Raw genomic sequence first — 14,481 nt, forward strand, 5'->3', positions numbered from 1 at the left:
CGTCCCCATCCCAGCATGGCAGCCACTAGGCACAATCGTCCCTTTTAAACCTGGCCACTAGCTAAAAGCAGCTTTTCCCTGCTGTTTGGGCCCCCTGCTTGCGACTGCCAGGACTGACGGCCCTGACCCCTCCTACCAGGGGAGGACAAGCTTTGATCCTCTACTGCTGCAAATCACCAGAGCACAGTGGCTTTATACCCCCTACTCCTCTTTAGTTGCTTGGGCATTCCCATCTGGGGCCAGCTCTGGGCCAGGTGGAGGGTGTGGCTGGTATGGCCCAAGCCATGTGCTAAATACCACGTAGAGAGAGGGATGGGGGAGTTTGAGAACGTTTGGCTGTGATGGCTTCAGAACAATCTGGGGTGGACTTTCACTGAGAGCATTTTTAGCTCAGCAAATTGGGGCTGCATTAGAGGAACGGCGGGAGAAGAGGGCTCAGTGAAGAGACTGGAGAAATGAAGGGGATATGGGAGTACGGGAGGGAATGGGGATGAGTGAACTAGTTAGGGTTTTAAAAAAACGGCCTAAAAACCCGGTGGATGCAATGGGGGCTCCTCTTTGCCCTTCACTAACATCTTTTCCTGCAAGACCCAGGCTCCTTCAGTATGTCTGCACCCTGCAAAGCCCGCACTCAGCCGTTGCCTTCCCAGCTTCAAAGCCCCATTTCACATCCTACTAAAAGCTTCATCACACCCTCCTTTCCTTGTTCAACTGAAAGTGCTCCTCTTCTCCCAGGCCAGGCCTGCCCAATCCGCTGAGGTGGTTGAGGGCTCATTTGGGGGCTACCCAAAGAAGAGGGTCTGCCCTGCTCACCCCACCCATCCATCCTGGCAGGAGCCAAAGGCTTTGTGGCCCCGTTTGAGGGGCTACTGATCAACAGCCTTTTCCCATGGGCTTCCAGGCTCCCAAGAGACTGGGAAGCTGAGTCATAGGCAACTCCAGGCTCCACAGACAGCACAGCAAGAGAAAGAGGGAAGACAAAAAAGAAAAAGGTGCAAAAAGACAAACGGGGGGGCAGGTTCATTACCTGGGGAGCAGACTCTTAGCCCTGGCTTAGTCTTGCTTCACTCATACGTGGAGATCACAATCAGAAGATTGCCTCTGAATATGAAAGATGATGACAGGACACAGGATCAAATAAAGAAATAAGGATGGAGGTGTTTTGTAAACTAGTAAGTTCTATACAGATGTGAGGGATTACTATTATTATTGCTATGCATTATGAATTTTCATTTTGCTCCCATGGGTCTGGTTTATTCAATACTCTCCTTAATAGAGGAGCATGACACAGCCAGGTTAGCCTTGAGGCTTTTGAGGCCCTGAGTGAAGCAGTGTGTGTGTGTGTGTGTGTGTGTGTGTCTGTGTGTGTCTGTGTGTGTATGTGAGTGTGTGAGAGAGAAAGAGATCCAGAGACACAGAGGGAGGGAAATGGGAGGGAGCGACTGGGTGGAACCCCTTCCCTCAACATTTGCCCCTGGAAAGATAGGGTTATAATGAACAAGGAGCCATTTGAAGGGGAGAAGACCTCACAGATTACATGGCCAGAGAGAACTAGGAGACAAGTCTTGTTCGTCTCTGCACCCTCAACACCCAGAACAAGCTCCTTCTGAGCTCAAGTGCTCAATGTCTGCCCGTTGAATGACTGATGGAAAGGCTGCTGGAAGGAAAGAGCGATGGGTGTGCCCACGCTTCTGTCTCCTCTGCTGCCCTAGTGCTGACTGTGTGCAGATGAGTCTCAGCTCCTCCCTTCAGCTGTAGGAGCCATGTGCACCAGCCCAGTCCCCCGAGAGCTGATATGTCCCTGCAAGTCTGTGACAGTCACTGTACCCCTGATGTCCCTGCCACAACTAAGTGCCTGGTGTTCGGAGGCCCTGCACACAGCCAAGGCCACTTGCACCACACGTCATTGCTCTTTGAAGCTTCACAAGACCCTCCAGTCTCTTGCAAAGCCTCGGGACCATTCTGAACATCAATCAAAAAACAAATGGGGTCATGGATGGGGAAGCACTTTGTGACCAGCAAAGCCCCATACAAATGTAAGGGATTATTGCATTGCAGCTCAAAAAGAGCATTCCGACTCTTTGAGGGTTGTAGTTATTTGGATTTTGGCAAACAGGAGTTTACCACATTATAAAATGTGTGTGTGTGTGTGTGTGTGTGTGTGTGTTGGGGGGGCGTCTGCACAAGTGCATGTTCAGTGATAAGACCCACAGATAGAAACCTACTTGGCCAAGTAACACAAAGAGTCATTTAGACCATGCAGAGCCATACTGGTAAGTTAACAAGAATTCGAATTCCCTGGCCTTCTATCTTTTTCAATATGCTTCTATATAGGTGCTCTCATCAGATTCTCCCCACAACACTATGCCACTGTTAAGTCTCTGTGACTTGAGTTCAGTAGAATAAAGCACACAGTGAGCTCCGAGCAATCTACTTTTGAGACTTGCAGGCTCTGAGAACTTTGCCTGGGAGAAATTTTCAGGCAGAGAAAAACATGGTCTGTGTAGGTCCTGGCAGGGCGCTCCAGACCCATGCCAACTTCCCTCCATTCTCTGTCCCCACAGAGCAGCTCTACAATGCCTCCATAACGACCTCCACACCAAGAAGAAGGCTCTCTTTCAGTCAGTCATTCAATCAACAAACATGTTTTGAGTGCTTTCCCATCAGTTCCAGGCCTTCTGCTAGACCCTGGGGCTACAAAAATGAAGAAGCCTTCATTGCTCACCATTCACCTCTCGCCTCTCAAGCGACATGTTTTGTAGCATCTTTTCCCCTTCAAGGCTCTCCTTGATGTTCATTTTATTCTGCTGAGTGAAGCCAGGGCTAATGGTTTTGAATCCAGCCCTGGTTGTTCAGTCTCTGATTGGGCAACAAGGGGCCCCTTTGGAGAGGGCGGTGCTCAGAACATCAAATGGGGCTCTCAGACATGGGGCGCAAGTATCACAAACCTCCAGAGGAGATGCAAGCCTGACTCTTTTTTCTTTTTTTTGTCCACACCCTTGAAGAACCAGGAGAAAAATCATGCGATTAGCATTGTGTTGGAATAGCATTCTCACCTTGGGTTTTGTCAGAGCAGATGCTCTGCTCTGGGTCTGGAAATCCTCTCTGGTAAGTACAGCTTAGGCTGTCGCCTTTTGGTGGGGGTAGTTAAAGGGCTGTCTTATTGGTCCTCAGTACATGGCCATGTGCATCCTTGGTGGGGAAACTCTAATTAGTTAACTAGAACATTCAAAGAGAATGCCTTCCTGGATTTTGGAATTTTCCAATTTAGTAACGGTTAACTTCCACCTCCTTTCTTGTTTAGCTTCTTGGTGTGGAAAACCTTTCTCACGTGCATGAGACCACTTTCTAGATTGTCAGTAGACTTTAATGAGCAACTCAATAGAACCTCTCTGTTGACTGGGTGTCTTGCAGGGATTTGCAACCAGTGGATCCCAAACTGGGGTCCCTGAACCCATAAAAGCCTGGGAGATAATCAACGAATTGCGCTGGTATTTCATAAAGTCTAGTGAAACGTACCAGCATGAGGTTGCAGAGGTTAACTACAAGGGCAAGTGTTTTTGGCTTTGGCTGGAATTAAATGACCTCAGTGTGACTATCTTGGGCTGATCTGAAGTTCTGGCCCAATTTTGTATGTATCTGATACATTATTCAATGGAAAATTATTACTTTAAAATATATCCTGTTTAAGTAGATAAATATTTTGAGTACAGAGGGTTAAGAACACAGACTCTGGAACCAGACTGCCTGGATTCAGATACCGACTTCAAAACTTAGTAGCTGGGGGACTTCCTTGGTGGTGGAGTGGTTGGGAATCCGCCTGCCAATGCAGGGGACATGGGCTCGAGCCCTGGTCCGGGAAGATCCCACATGCCGCGGAGCAACTAAGCCCCTGAGCCACAACTACTGAGCCTGCGTTCTAGAGCCCACGTGCTGCAACTACTGAAGCCCATGCGCCTAGAGCCTGTGCTCTGCAACAAGAGAAGCCACTGCAATGAGAAGCCCACGCACCGCAAAGAAGAGTAGCCCCTGCTCGCCACAACTAGAGAAAGCTCGCGCGCAGCAATGAAGACCCAATGCAGACCCCTCCCAAAAAAACCAAAACAAAAACAAAACTTAGTAGCTGGGAATGGATAAACAAATTACGGCACATCCATACAACGGAGTATTATTCGGCCATAAAAAGGAATGAAGATACGTGCTACAATGCAGAGGAACCTTGAAAACTTGATACTGACCAGAAACTAAAAGCCACATATTATATGGTTTCACTTAAATGAAATATTCAGAATAGTTAAATCTGTAGAAACAGAAAGCAGATAGGAGGTTGCCAGAGTCTGGAGAGTGAAAGGGGAGCAACTGTTTAACAGGTACAGAGTTTCATTTTGGGGTGATGAAAACATTTTGGAACTAGTTAGAGGTGGTGGTTGCACAATGTTGTGAATGTACTAAATGCCAGTGAATTGCACACTTTATTTTTTTTCAGTGTTGAATTTATTTTTAATGAAAACATTGATAAATATTTTCTAGATTTCTAATTTTTGAAATGGAATGTTTTTATAGAATATTTTGTTAGTTCAAAACACTTTAAAAATTTTTTAATTGAAGTATAGTTGATGTAGAATATTATATAAGTTACAGGTGTGCAATATAGTCATTCACAACTTTTAAAGGTTATACTACATTTATAGTTATAATAAAATATTGGCTATATTCTCTGTATTGTATAATATATCCTTGTAGCTTATTTTATACATAATAGTTTGTACATAATAGTTTTATAGAGCACTTGCTTATTCTTTTTACTGAAGTATAGTTAATTTACAATGTTTTGACAGTTTCAAGTGTACAGCAAGTGTATCTTCTATACACACACATATATATATTCTTTTTCAGATTCTTTTCCATTATAGGTTATTACAAGATATTGAGTATATAGTTCCCTGTGCTATACAGTAGGTCCTTGCTGTTTACCTATTTTACATATAGTAGTGTGTATGTGTTAATCCCAAACTCTTATCTCTCCCCCCACCCCAAATTGCACACTTTAAAATTGTTAATTTAGGGACTTCCCTGGTGGTCCAGTGGTTAAGACTCCGTGCTCCCACTGTAGAGGGTGTGGGTTCCATCCCTGGTTGGGGAACTAAGATCCCGCATGCTGTGTGGTGCGGCCAAAAAGTGAAATAAAATAAAATTATTACTTTATTTTATGTGAATTTGACCTCAGTTAAAAAAACCTACTAGCTGGGCGACTTTGGGCAAGTCACCGAACCTTTGTGGGCTTCAATTTCTTCATCTGTAAAAGGGGAAAAGAATAGTATTTACCTTATGGAGTTGTTAGGAGTATTTAAAGAGTAACTATTTGTAAAATCCTTTTTAAAAATATTTATTTATTTATTTTTATTTATTTGGCTGCATTTGGTCTTGGTTGTGGCACGCGGGATCTTCCATTGCAGCGCGTGGGCTTCTTTCTAGCTGTGGCGCACAGCTCAGTAGTTGTGGCACGCAGGCTTAGCTGTCCCACAGCATGTGGGATCTTAGTTCCCCGACCAGGGATCAAACCCGCATCCCCTGCATTGGAAGGCGGATTCTTAACCACTGGACCACCAGGGAAGTCCCTGTAAAATCCTAAAACAGTGTTTAGCACACACTAAGTGACATATAACTGTGTGTTTAAAATGGGGTCTATGAGGGGGAAAATAATGAAACCTTTGGTAGTGAAAAGTTTGGGGGTCTCTGGTGAAGATAAAAATAGAAAAAGTGCTCAATGTCTTTCAAAGGGTCATCTAAAAATCCTCTGGTTCCAACTTCCCGGTAGCGCTTGTTAGAAATTCAGAGTATGAGGCACCACCCCAGACCTATTCAATAAGACCCTGGGTTGGGAGGGTGTCTTGGAATCTGAATTCTGACAAGCTCCTCACTCCCCCCAAGTGATTATTGTGTATATTAAATTTGAGAAATTTTGGTGTGAGCAATTTTTTTTTTTCACGGTACGCGGGCCTCTCACTGTTGTGGCCTCTCCCGCTGCGGAGCACAGGCTCCAGAAGCACAGGCTCAGCGGCCATGGCTCACGGGTGCAGCCGCTCCACGGCATGTGGGATCTTCCCAGACCGGGGCACGAACCCGTGTCCCCTGCATCGGCAGGCGGACTCTCAACCACTGCGCCACCAGGGAAGCCCTGGTGTGAGCATTTAAAGTGAGTATGTACTGACGGCAGAATGCTGGCTTCCTGGATTTTAAAAAAAAGTCTAAATCCCAGGTCTCAACTTGTTTTTTTAATCATCTTGTGACGACTGTCTTCCCAAAATGGACAGTTCTTCCTCTGGAGCCCCTTGAAGTTTAATGAGCAAGAACAGACACACAAGAACACATATAAACACACAGGCCCAGAATAAGCACGGTATCTTTACCAAGTTATCTACAGCAGCAAAACCATGTGCTCACTCTAGGCTGTTAATGTTGGAAGTACTATGCTGGGCTGTGTGGAGGACACAGTAAAACATGGCCCTTGCCCTCCAGATACTTGCAAATTCTAAGAGAGAAGATGGCTACTGAAAAGGCTGGGTGGGGTGTCCTGGGAGTGGTTGATTTGAGGAGTGGCGGGGGGGGGGGGGGTCGGGGGGTTGGGAGACAATAGTGTGGCCCGGACTTGAAGGGTCCCATGCCCCCACTGAACACCTACTGTCAAACAATCCCAAAGTATTCCTGGAGTTCTGCCTCCTTGAATGCTCCCAGAAACTGTGGGCGATACACCTTCTATGACTATGACAAGTCCCTCAGATGGGGAGGTAGAACTAAGGCACAGAGCACAGAAAAGAACTAAGTGCTAAGTAGTACTTGCCATGGGGCCAAGAGTTCAGAGGCAGAAGCATTCAGAGAAAGCTTCATGGTAGCGGGGCTTGAAGGATTTGGCCAGGTGAAGGGGCGCTCAAGTATAGGCACACAGATAGGGGTGAGAATAGTACGTGTAGCTTCAGCAGGGCACGTCAATCCTGTGCCAGCATCCTGAATCACCACCACAGCCAGAGGAATGCACCGCTCCAGGAACTGGAATTTGGTGAGCTCCCACTGAATGTGGGCCACTGGACTGAGTGCTATTCTCAATCTTCTTTAGCCTCTTTGGAGGAAGAGGTAATAGTTCGACTGACTCAAAGGTCTTTCTAAATTTTATTCCATTCTCCTCTTCAAAAATACACCTCTCTTTTTCTTTATGTTCAGGTTGTAGCTTTTATTCCCAGGCTTGAATTAAGCAGGTGCTCTGAAGTTCTGAACTCTTTAAAAACTCCTCACGTTTAAAAAAAAAACAAACTACTATGGGGTGTCTACTAGGGGCCAGGCCCTTTTCTAAGCACTTAACATACAAGAACTCATCTGATCCTTAGAACATTTTCAGGAGGTATTTATTAGGTCTCATTTTATAAATGAGGAAACTGAAGCTCAGAAGGAAGTCGAGTGTCCAAGGTAATGTTGCTACGAAGTGGCGGAGCCAGGATTCAAATCATATCTGTCTAACTTCAGAGACTGCATGAATTAAATGGGAAGAGAAAGACTAAAAAGGACCAAGATTTAAAACTGAGTCTTTGGGAATTCCCTGGTGGCACAGCAGTTAAGAATCTGCCTGCCAATGCAGGGGACACAGGTTCAAGCCCTGGTCCAGGAAGATCCCACATGCCACGGAGCAACTAAGCCCGTGCGCCACAACTACTGAGCCTGCGCTCTAGAGCCCACGAGCCACAACTACTGAAGCCTGTGCGCCTAGACCCAGTGCTCCGTAACAAGAGAAGCCACCGCAATGAGAAGCCCGCGCACCGCAAAGAAGAGTAGCCCCTGCTTGCCGCAAGCCACAACTAGAGAAAGTGCGCGTGCAGCAACAAAGGCCCAACGCAACCAAAAATAAATTTAAAATAATAATAATAATAAATTTTTAAAAAAACCTGAGTCTTTAATAACTGGCTAGAAGGGAAGCCAGGTCTGGGCCTCAGTTTCCCCACTATAAAATAAGAGGGTTGGATTAGATGATCCATTCATTCATTCACTTAACAAACACTCATAGAGCGCCTACTCCGTGCCAGGGTGGGGGATGTTTGGAGGAGAGGACGGAGCTGTGACACACCGATGAGAAATTCTGGGTTCCTTCATCCGAGAAAGGGAAAATCTGGTTGGAGAGCTAAATAGGCAGAGCATAGAAGTGCTAACTAAAGGGACAAGCTCAGTACTGTGGGGTACCACTAAGGAGGGAGTAGGGAGGTAGTGGGGGTCAGGGAGTGGGGAATCAGGGAAGGTGGCAGGAAAGAGCTGGCTTAAGTAATGGTTGAGTGGCATTTCAACATTGCTGAGAAGGGCATAAGACAAAGCTGAGGGAGCAGTCAAGGAAGCGCTCCTCTTGTCCAAGGAATGGCAAGAGGGCCAGTTTGGTGAGAACAGAGGCCCTGTGAGCGACATGGGAGGAAAGGAGGCTGGAATCGGATCGGGGAAGGCCCTGAAAGCTAGGTGAAGGCTCATGGACTTGATTTTGTTGGCAGCATGCAGCCACAGCCAGTTTTTCAGGAGGGCAGATGATTTCTTAGAGTTCCTTCCACCTCTAACACTGTCTGTTTGATTAAGAACCTTGTTAAGTGCCTAGGAGTCTTAGGGAAGGGGGGAGGCTTGACCCGGAGAGACCTCTGGGGTGATTTTAGTCCCCTTCCTCATTTCCCCCCCTTTGGCTATAAAATCCAGAAACGTTGTTGGTTGTTTACAGAGTTAAGTTTAACCAGACATACTGTCTCCCCATCTAGACCCCGGGCTCTGAGAGGGCAGAGACCAGGCCTTCCTTAGCTGCAGTGAGCCGCTGGCATGCTTCTCCAGCAACAACCTGCTGCAATAGGGTTTGTGCATTTGAGATTTACGTGAATAGGGGGCAATGAATTTTCCCCTGTGGCCCCTCCTAGAGCCTAAAGTGAAACACTTGAGAGCACATAGTGTTTGTAACTTGTGGTCAGTCTTGCTGACCTAGTACCAGCCCCACTCTTTTCCCACGTTTGCAAGGTTCTTTCTGTACCCCGATCTCCCGTGGTCTGCTTTCAACTGGGGTGACTTAGAATGAGCCCTTCAGCAGTCTTGAGACCCTGGGTTCCAAACGTGACTTCACCTTCAACTGACTGGGGTGCAGGGGATGAAGGGATGACCAGAAGCTTCAAACGTGCTTCATTCTGACACTCTAAAGATCTAAACCACCGGGATTTTACTGTTGTTATTGTTGTCATAGGGCTGGGCTGCTTTACCAGAGAGACAAGGCCTGTGATTGCAGAACAAAGCAGAGAATTAAAGCAATTATCCTATGAATTTAGCCAGAGGTTGGTTTGGAGCTTAAATTATCCTGGGACCCCCCCTCAAATGCCCTGTTTTGTCTGGTAAGCTTCAGGAAGGTAGGCCCCAGGCCAGTGTCACCCCTAGGTCTCTGAGCTACACCTAGGGAGGCTGGTGGTGCCAACGCTGATAATAATAAGTCTTGCATGAGCCCAGTGGTTTACAGTGTACAAAATTCTTTCCCATCCATTATCTCATCTGATGCTCAGGGGTGTCCCTGTAAGGGAGGTATGACAGGTGCATTGATTTCCATATTTTAGAGCAGGGGGAAGACCCAAAATACAGTACCGGGCATCAGGCTGGCACTACTTAAATGTTAGGGCTTGCTTGAGGTCACACTGCTAGCTATCGACAAGACAGGACTGGGATCTGATTCTTAGAACTCTCCAAACAATCCTCTTTCCATTACACCAAGCTGCCTCTCTGAGTCCAGCTGTTATCGATGGGAGAAACAATTAGAAAAACAACCCTGCCTGAAAATGAATATTTTGACATGAAATGGAGGTGCTATTCCATATTAAAAAGAGCTCCGGATGTGGAAACAGGACTACTGGGGTTGAATCCTGGCTCAGGCACTCACTAGCCATATGACCTTGAGCAAGCCACTCATAGCTGCTCATGGACTCAGTTTCCTCAATTACAACATCAAGAGTTGTAGTGAGAAACAAATGAAATAACACAAGTGAAAGGGCTTTGTAAACACTCTGATGTTGTACAAAGGTAAGGTATTATTATGATGATGTTGTGGTTCTAGCCTCAAATAAAAGAATCATTAAACTCTACATTCTTTACAAGGTTTCCCACAGCTCTCCCCACCCTGCTCCTTGGTTTCCCATCATCTCCTGTAGGGCAGGAAGTGTGGCCCCCCAACAGGAAAAGGCTCAGAAATGCTAGGGCTTCAGCCAGGAAATAGCCATCTTGCCCCAACCTTTATTTCGCCAGATAAATGATGCAGCCAAATGGTGAGACACAGACGAGTGGGAACGGAGGTGTCCAGAATCTGTTTCAGCCTCAAACCAAGGAGCAAAGTAGCCCTAAGGCCCTAAGGGCCTTAAGAGACGTGGAGATTTAGTAATTACCAGATTAATTAAAATCAGTGAAGACAGCCAATTTAAATCAAAGCAGAAGTGGTGGGGCCTGCATTATCAGGCCCGATAGAGGCAATTTCCCCCCTTAATAATGCATTTCGAGTTCATATGTTGATTAGCTTAAACAAATCATTTCCCAATCTCCACTTTCCCTTGGTGCAACTTAGGCCAAACACTTTTTAAGGTGTGTGTGGGGTGCATGGCAGGGCAGGAGTGGTCAAGTAAAACAGCTAGTGAAGAGGTTCCCAAAGCAAAGTAAAATGGCAAGCGGTATGTCCACACTGCTGGCAATAGATTTTGACGCTGGTGAGGACAAGCAAGAGGGGTCATAGAACACCAGGCCTCATCCAGCAGCAAAGCCACTGCAGCCTTAGAGGCTTGCCCTCCTCCGCAATACTCACACACATCCTTCAAACCAGGTGAGGGAGACATACCAGGCAAGTCTCAACTGCCATCTCTAAAGTCCTTCCAAAGGAGAGGAGAGAAGACACCCCACAGCTTAGAGATGGAACCTCTGGGCCTAGGACAAAGGAGGGGGGCGGGGAGGAGGGGGAGGAGGAAGACATTAATCCTGCAGGGCTTCCTTCCAGTCCACATCACCCTCTGGCTTCCTTAGTATAGATAAATATATAATAAATAATATCAATATATCTGCACATTAAAGATTTTTTTTCAAATTCCTGCTATTCATTTCACATTCCGTTTACAAAGCCCTGAACCCTCCAGGAACTGCAGGGCACCTCCCCTAATACCCTGTAGGTTGAGGCGATGCCTTTGAAGTCCCCACCACCAAGTCAGGGTTGGAGCTGCTAAGAAACACCCTAAGACTGAAAGTAAGTCCGCCCGGCAGCTTCAGCTCCATCGCAAGCTGCTCTCCTCAGAGTTAATGTAAAGTCATCAGAGTTCCAATGTGGACCGCAGGCTTCTCAGCCCTTCAGTGCCGGGGATAGCCTGGGATGTAAACACATACGAGGATTTATTCCTTTGGCCAGAAGAGGAGTCGTTAGGGTAAAGGGTAAGGGTCAAGGGGTTCAGTTTGGTGACTGAGGAGCCTTGGAAAGAGAGCCAGGTTTTCGGCCCGAGTCGTGCAGGCTCCCCCCTTTGCAGACCTTTCGTCCCCCTCCTCCTTCCTCCCTCGGGCCTCTCACTCCTACCCGCCCCCCCCCCAGATGCCTCCACGCCCAGGCCGGGGGCTGCCCTTTGAGTTCTGCCCACGGGGGCTGCAGACCCGGCCGTTGCCACGAAGGGTGGGCCGCCCCGGAGACGCGAGGCGAGACAGCGAGCCCCGGCATTTTCCCTTCCCCAGCACCTGTCCCACTTCGGCGCCGGGGCTGGGGCTGCACCCGCGGGCGGCCTCGGTGCCCGTGCCGGAGCCACGCACCGAGGTCGCCCGGGTTAGGGAAGTGGGGGGCCGGGGGAGGGGAGGGGCGGGGCGTCCGGTGGGGGCACCCCCCCGCAGGCAAGACCCCACCCCCCCGCATACACAGAGGCTAAACGGAGAAAGAGAGAGCCACACATAAAGCTCGAGCGAAAACGCTTGCTCTCCGACCCCAAGCGGCGTTGCTCGCCCCCCCTCCTTCCTGGAGCCACGGGCTGGCCGGGGAAGGTGGCTCCGTTCTTCCCCCGTGGCCAGTGCGGGGTCTGCGGCTGCCCGGCGAGGTTCCGGCTTCCCCGGGGCTGGCAGGGGGAGCCCCGAGAACTGCAGGCCTGCCCCCCCTTCCTCCTCCTCCTTCCCCTCCTCCCCCACGTGTCCTCCCGGAGCCCAGCGGCCTGATCCCAGCACCCCCCTCCACCTCCCTCCTCCTCCCGCTTCGCCCGCTTCCCCGGCAGCGTGGAGAAGAGCAAAGTTGCGACAGCGGCCGAGGGGCTCTGCCCAGGTGAAGGGGGCTCCGTGGGAGCGGGGAAGGGGGGGACGGCGCGGCCCTGCGGCGGGGGCGGAGAGAAGATAAAGAAACTTGCTTTCCTCGGCCCCCACCCCGCGCGGGTTCGGATCTTGCGTGGACCCAGCCCTCGTGGCGAGACGCGGCAACGCCGCCGGGACCGAGGCCGGCACCGGGACCGGGACCAGGACCGCGCGCCTGAGTCGGCTCGGCGGGCGCAGGCAGCGGGCCAGGCCGGCACCCAGGCAAGGGCGGGGTGGGTGGCCGTACACCGGACCGAACCGGGGACTCCGATGGCCTGGGCGCGGGCCGAACCCGGATCGGGCCGAGTTGGGTGGCGAAGTAGGACGTGGATTCGGGGGCGGGGCGCGGCGGGAGGGGGAAACCAGGCCCGGCCGGACTGGCCTGGGCGTGGGGGCGGGGGGCGAGTTCGGGGCACTTGCTGGGCTCGGGACCGAGCAGTAGGGCGGGGCGGCGCGGCGCTAGGGGCTGGGCCGGACCAGCGGGGAGAGGGCGAGGGGAGGGGGAGCCGGGGGTGGAGTAGGGGCGTGGAGTTGCGAGCGGGGTCTGGCCTCGGCCGGGGGCGAAGGTAGATCGGCGGGGCCGCCAGCGGAGAGAGGGAGGCCCGCGGCAGCGCGGCGGCGGCGAAGGCCAGCTTCCGCGGAGTTTGTGCCCGGGCTTCCCGGGCTCCGGCAGCCTCAAGCGCACAAATGGGGCTAGGGGATTGACTGGTAAGCAACTACGAGTGTTAGACGGTGTTCGGTGGCGATTCCGGGAAAAGCTAGGAGAGACACTGTCTGCAATTATGCCGCACCCCCCCCACCCACCTCTTTAGCATCTGGATTCTGCTCTCAGGGGGCCGCGGACCCTCCCCGCCGCAACCCTTTCACTCTCCAGCACTCCCACCGCCTCCCCCCGCCCCTTGCTCGGCCATCTGACTCTCCTAGGGTTGTGTGTTTGGGGGTGGACGACGGCAGGGGGGGTAATACTTTTCCTCTCGCGGCGGCAGCCTAGTTCCTATCTTATTCCTACATGTAGCGTTGCTTCGAGTAGCATGGACATTGGGGGTTAGATAATCTACCCCCAACTAACGCCCCCCACCAAGCGATTTGATGGTTTTTAAGAAAGGGGACGAATCCCTGGATTTCCACGCCTGGGATGAGGTTTGAGGATTGGGATTCACCCCCAGCTCACTTCCACTACCAACCCCTCTTTCCTTGTGAGCCATTTCCACGGGGATCCGAACTTGAGGGGGGGGAACGGGAGAATTAATGTGCTTCTCTATCTCTACACAGGGTCGGCGTGGCCAAGGACGGCTAGTCTCGGAGGGAAAGTAGCCACCAGTCCAACTCGGGTCGCTCCCACTATTACTTCGGTGAGGGGGGCAACGCTAAGAAGGGGATACTGGTGGGTGAGGGCCCAGTATAAGGGAGGGGGCTGGGTAGTCGCCCCCGAGGGAGTCCCTTTCTTGGCTGGGAGGGAGACGCGAGCCCCGGCTTCAAGGGAGGGGTTCCGGGGAGGGAGATGGGGGGTGGCGATGAGGGGGGCGGGATGAAGGGGGGAGTCACGCCCTGCCAGCAAGGGGAGCCTCCCTCAGGCCCCTGGGAGAAGGGGACTGAATGTGTCTGCTCTGTGCTGCCGGGCAGGGGAGCTCTGGGGTCTCCGGATTTGCACACTGGATCCAGCACCAGTGGCCTGAGAAAGTCAGGTCGGGGCATAAGGTGGAGAGCGTTGGAAGAAAGAGAGAAACCCCTGGCCGTGGTGCACTGATCATTTCCCTTCCTCAACCTCCCCCTTCGTGGGGCGTACGGGGGGGGGGGCGTGGAGCTCCTGCAGCCTCTCGAATTGAGCGCCTCCGCCTCTCCTGGGAGTCTAGCTTTTTGCCCGGCTTGCTGCAGCTACCGCTGCCTCCCTCTCCGGAATCCGCTCGGTCCTCGCAGCGATCCCCTCCTCCTCCCCTCCCCTCCCAGTGTCACCGGGGCTGCTTGGCTCTGCCCCCTTCGCCGCCGCTTGCTCCCTGCTTTCGTCCCTCCCTCTCTTGCTCTCTCCCTCCCTTCGCCTCCTCCTCCCCATTCCTCCCCCCGGGCAGGCGGCATTCTGGGAGTTGTAGTCCCGCGGAGCGGTGGCTGGCGCCGCCCGCGAATCCGACCGGACTCCACTTCCCG

At 51.1% G+C, this 14,481-nt stretch overlaps 1 protein-coding gene across 2 annotated transcripts in view; it reads left to right on the top strand.

Moving 5' to 3' along the window:
• The first annotated feature begins 12,226 nt into the window (after positions 1-12,226).
• Positions 12,227-14,481, top strand: part of BCORL1 (BCL6 corepressor like 1) — a 60,380-nt gene continuing 58,125 nt past the window's right edge. Inside the window, exons 1-2 of one of the 2 annotated variants that reach the window (XM_079910903.1) lie at positions 12,227-12,313; positions 13,612-13,691. The gene's annotated coding sequence lies outside the window, so the exon portion shown is untranslated. Of the gene's footprint in view, positions 12,314-12,924; positions 13,048-13,611; positions 13,692-14,481 lie in introns of those variants that run through there. The other variant, XM_079910902.1, reaches the window with a different exon arrangement.

The sequence above is a fragment of the Stenella coeruleoalba genome, assembly GCF_951394435.1.
Source record: "Stenella coeruleoalba genome assembly, chromosome: X".
Lineage (NCBI taxonomy): Eukaryota > Metazoa > Chordata > Mammalia > Artiodactyla > Delphinidae > Stenella > Stenella coeruleoalba.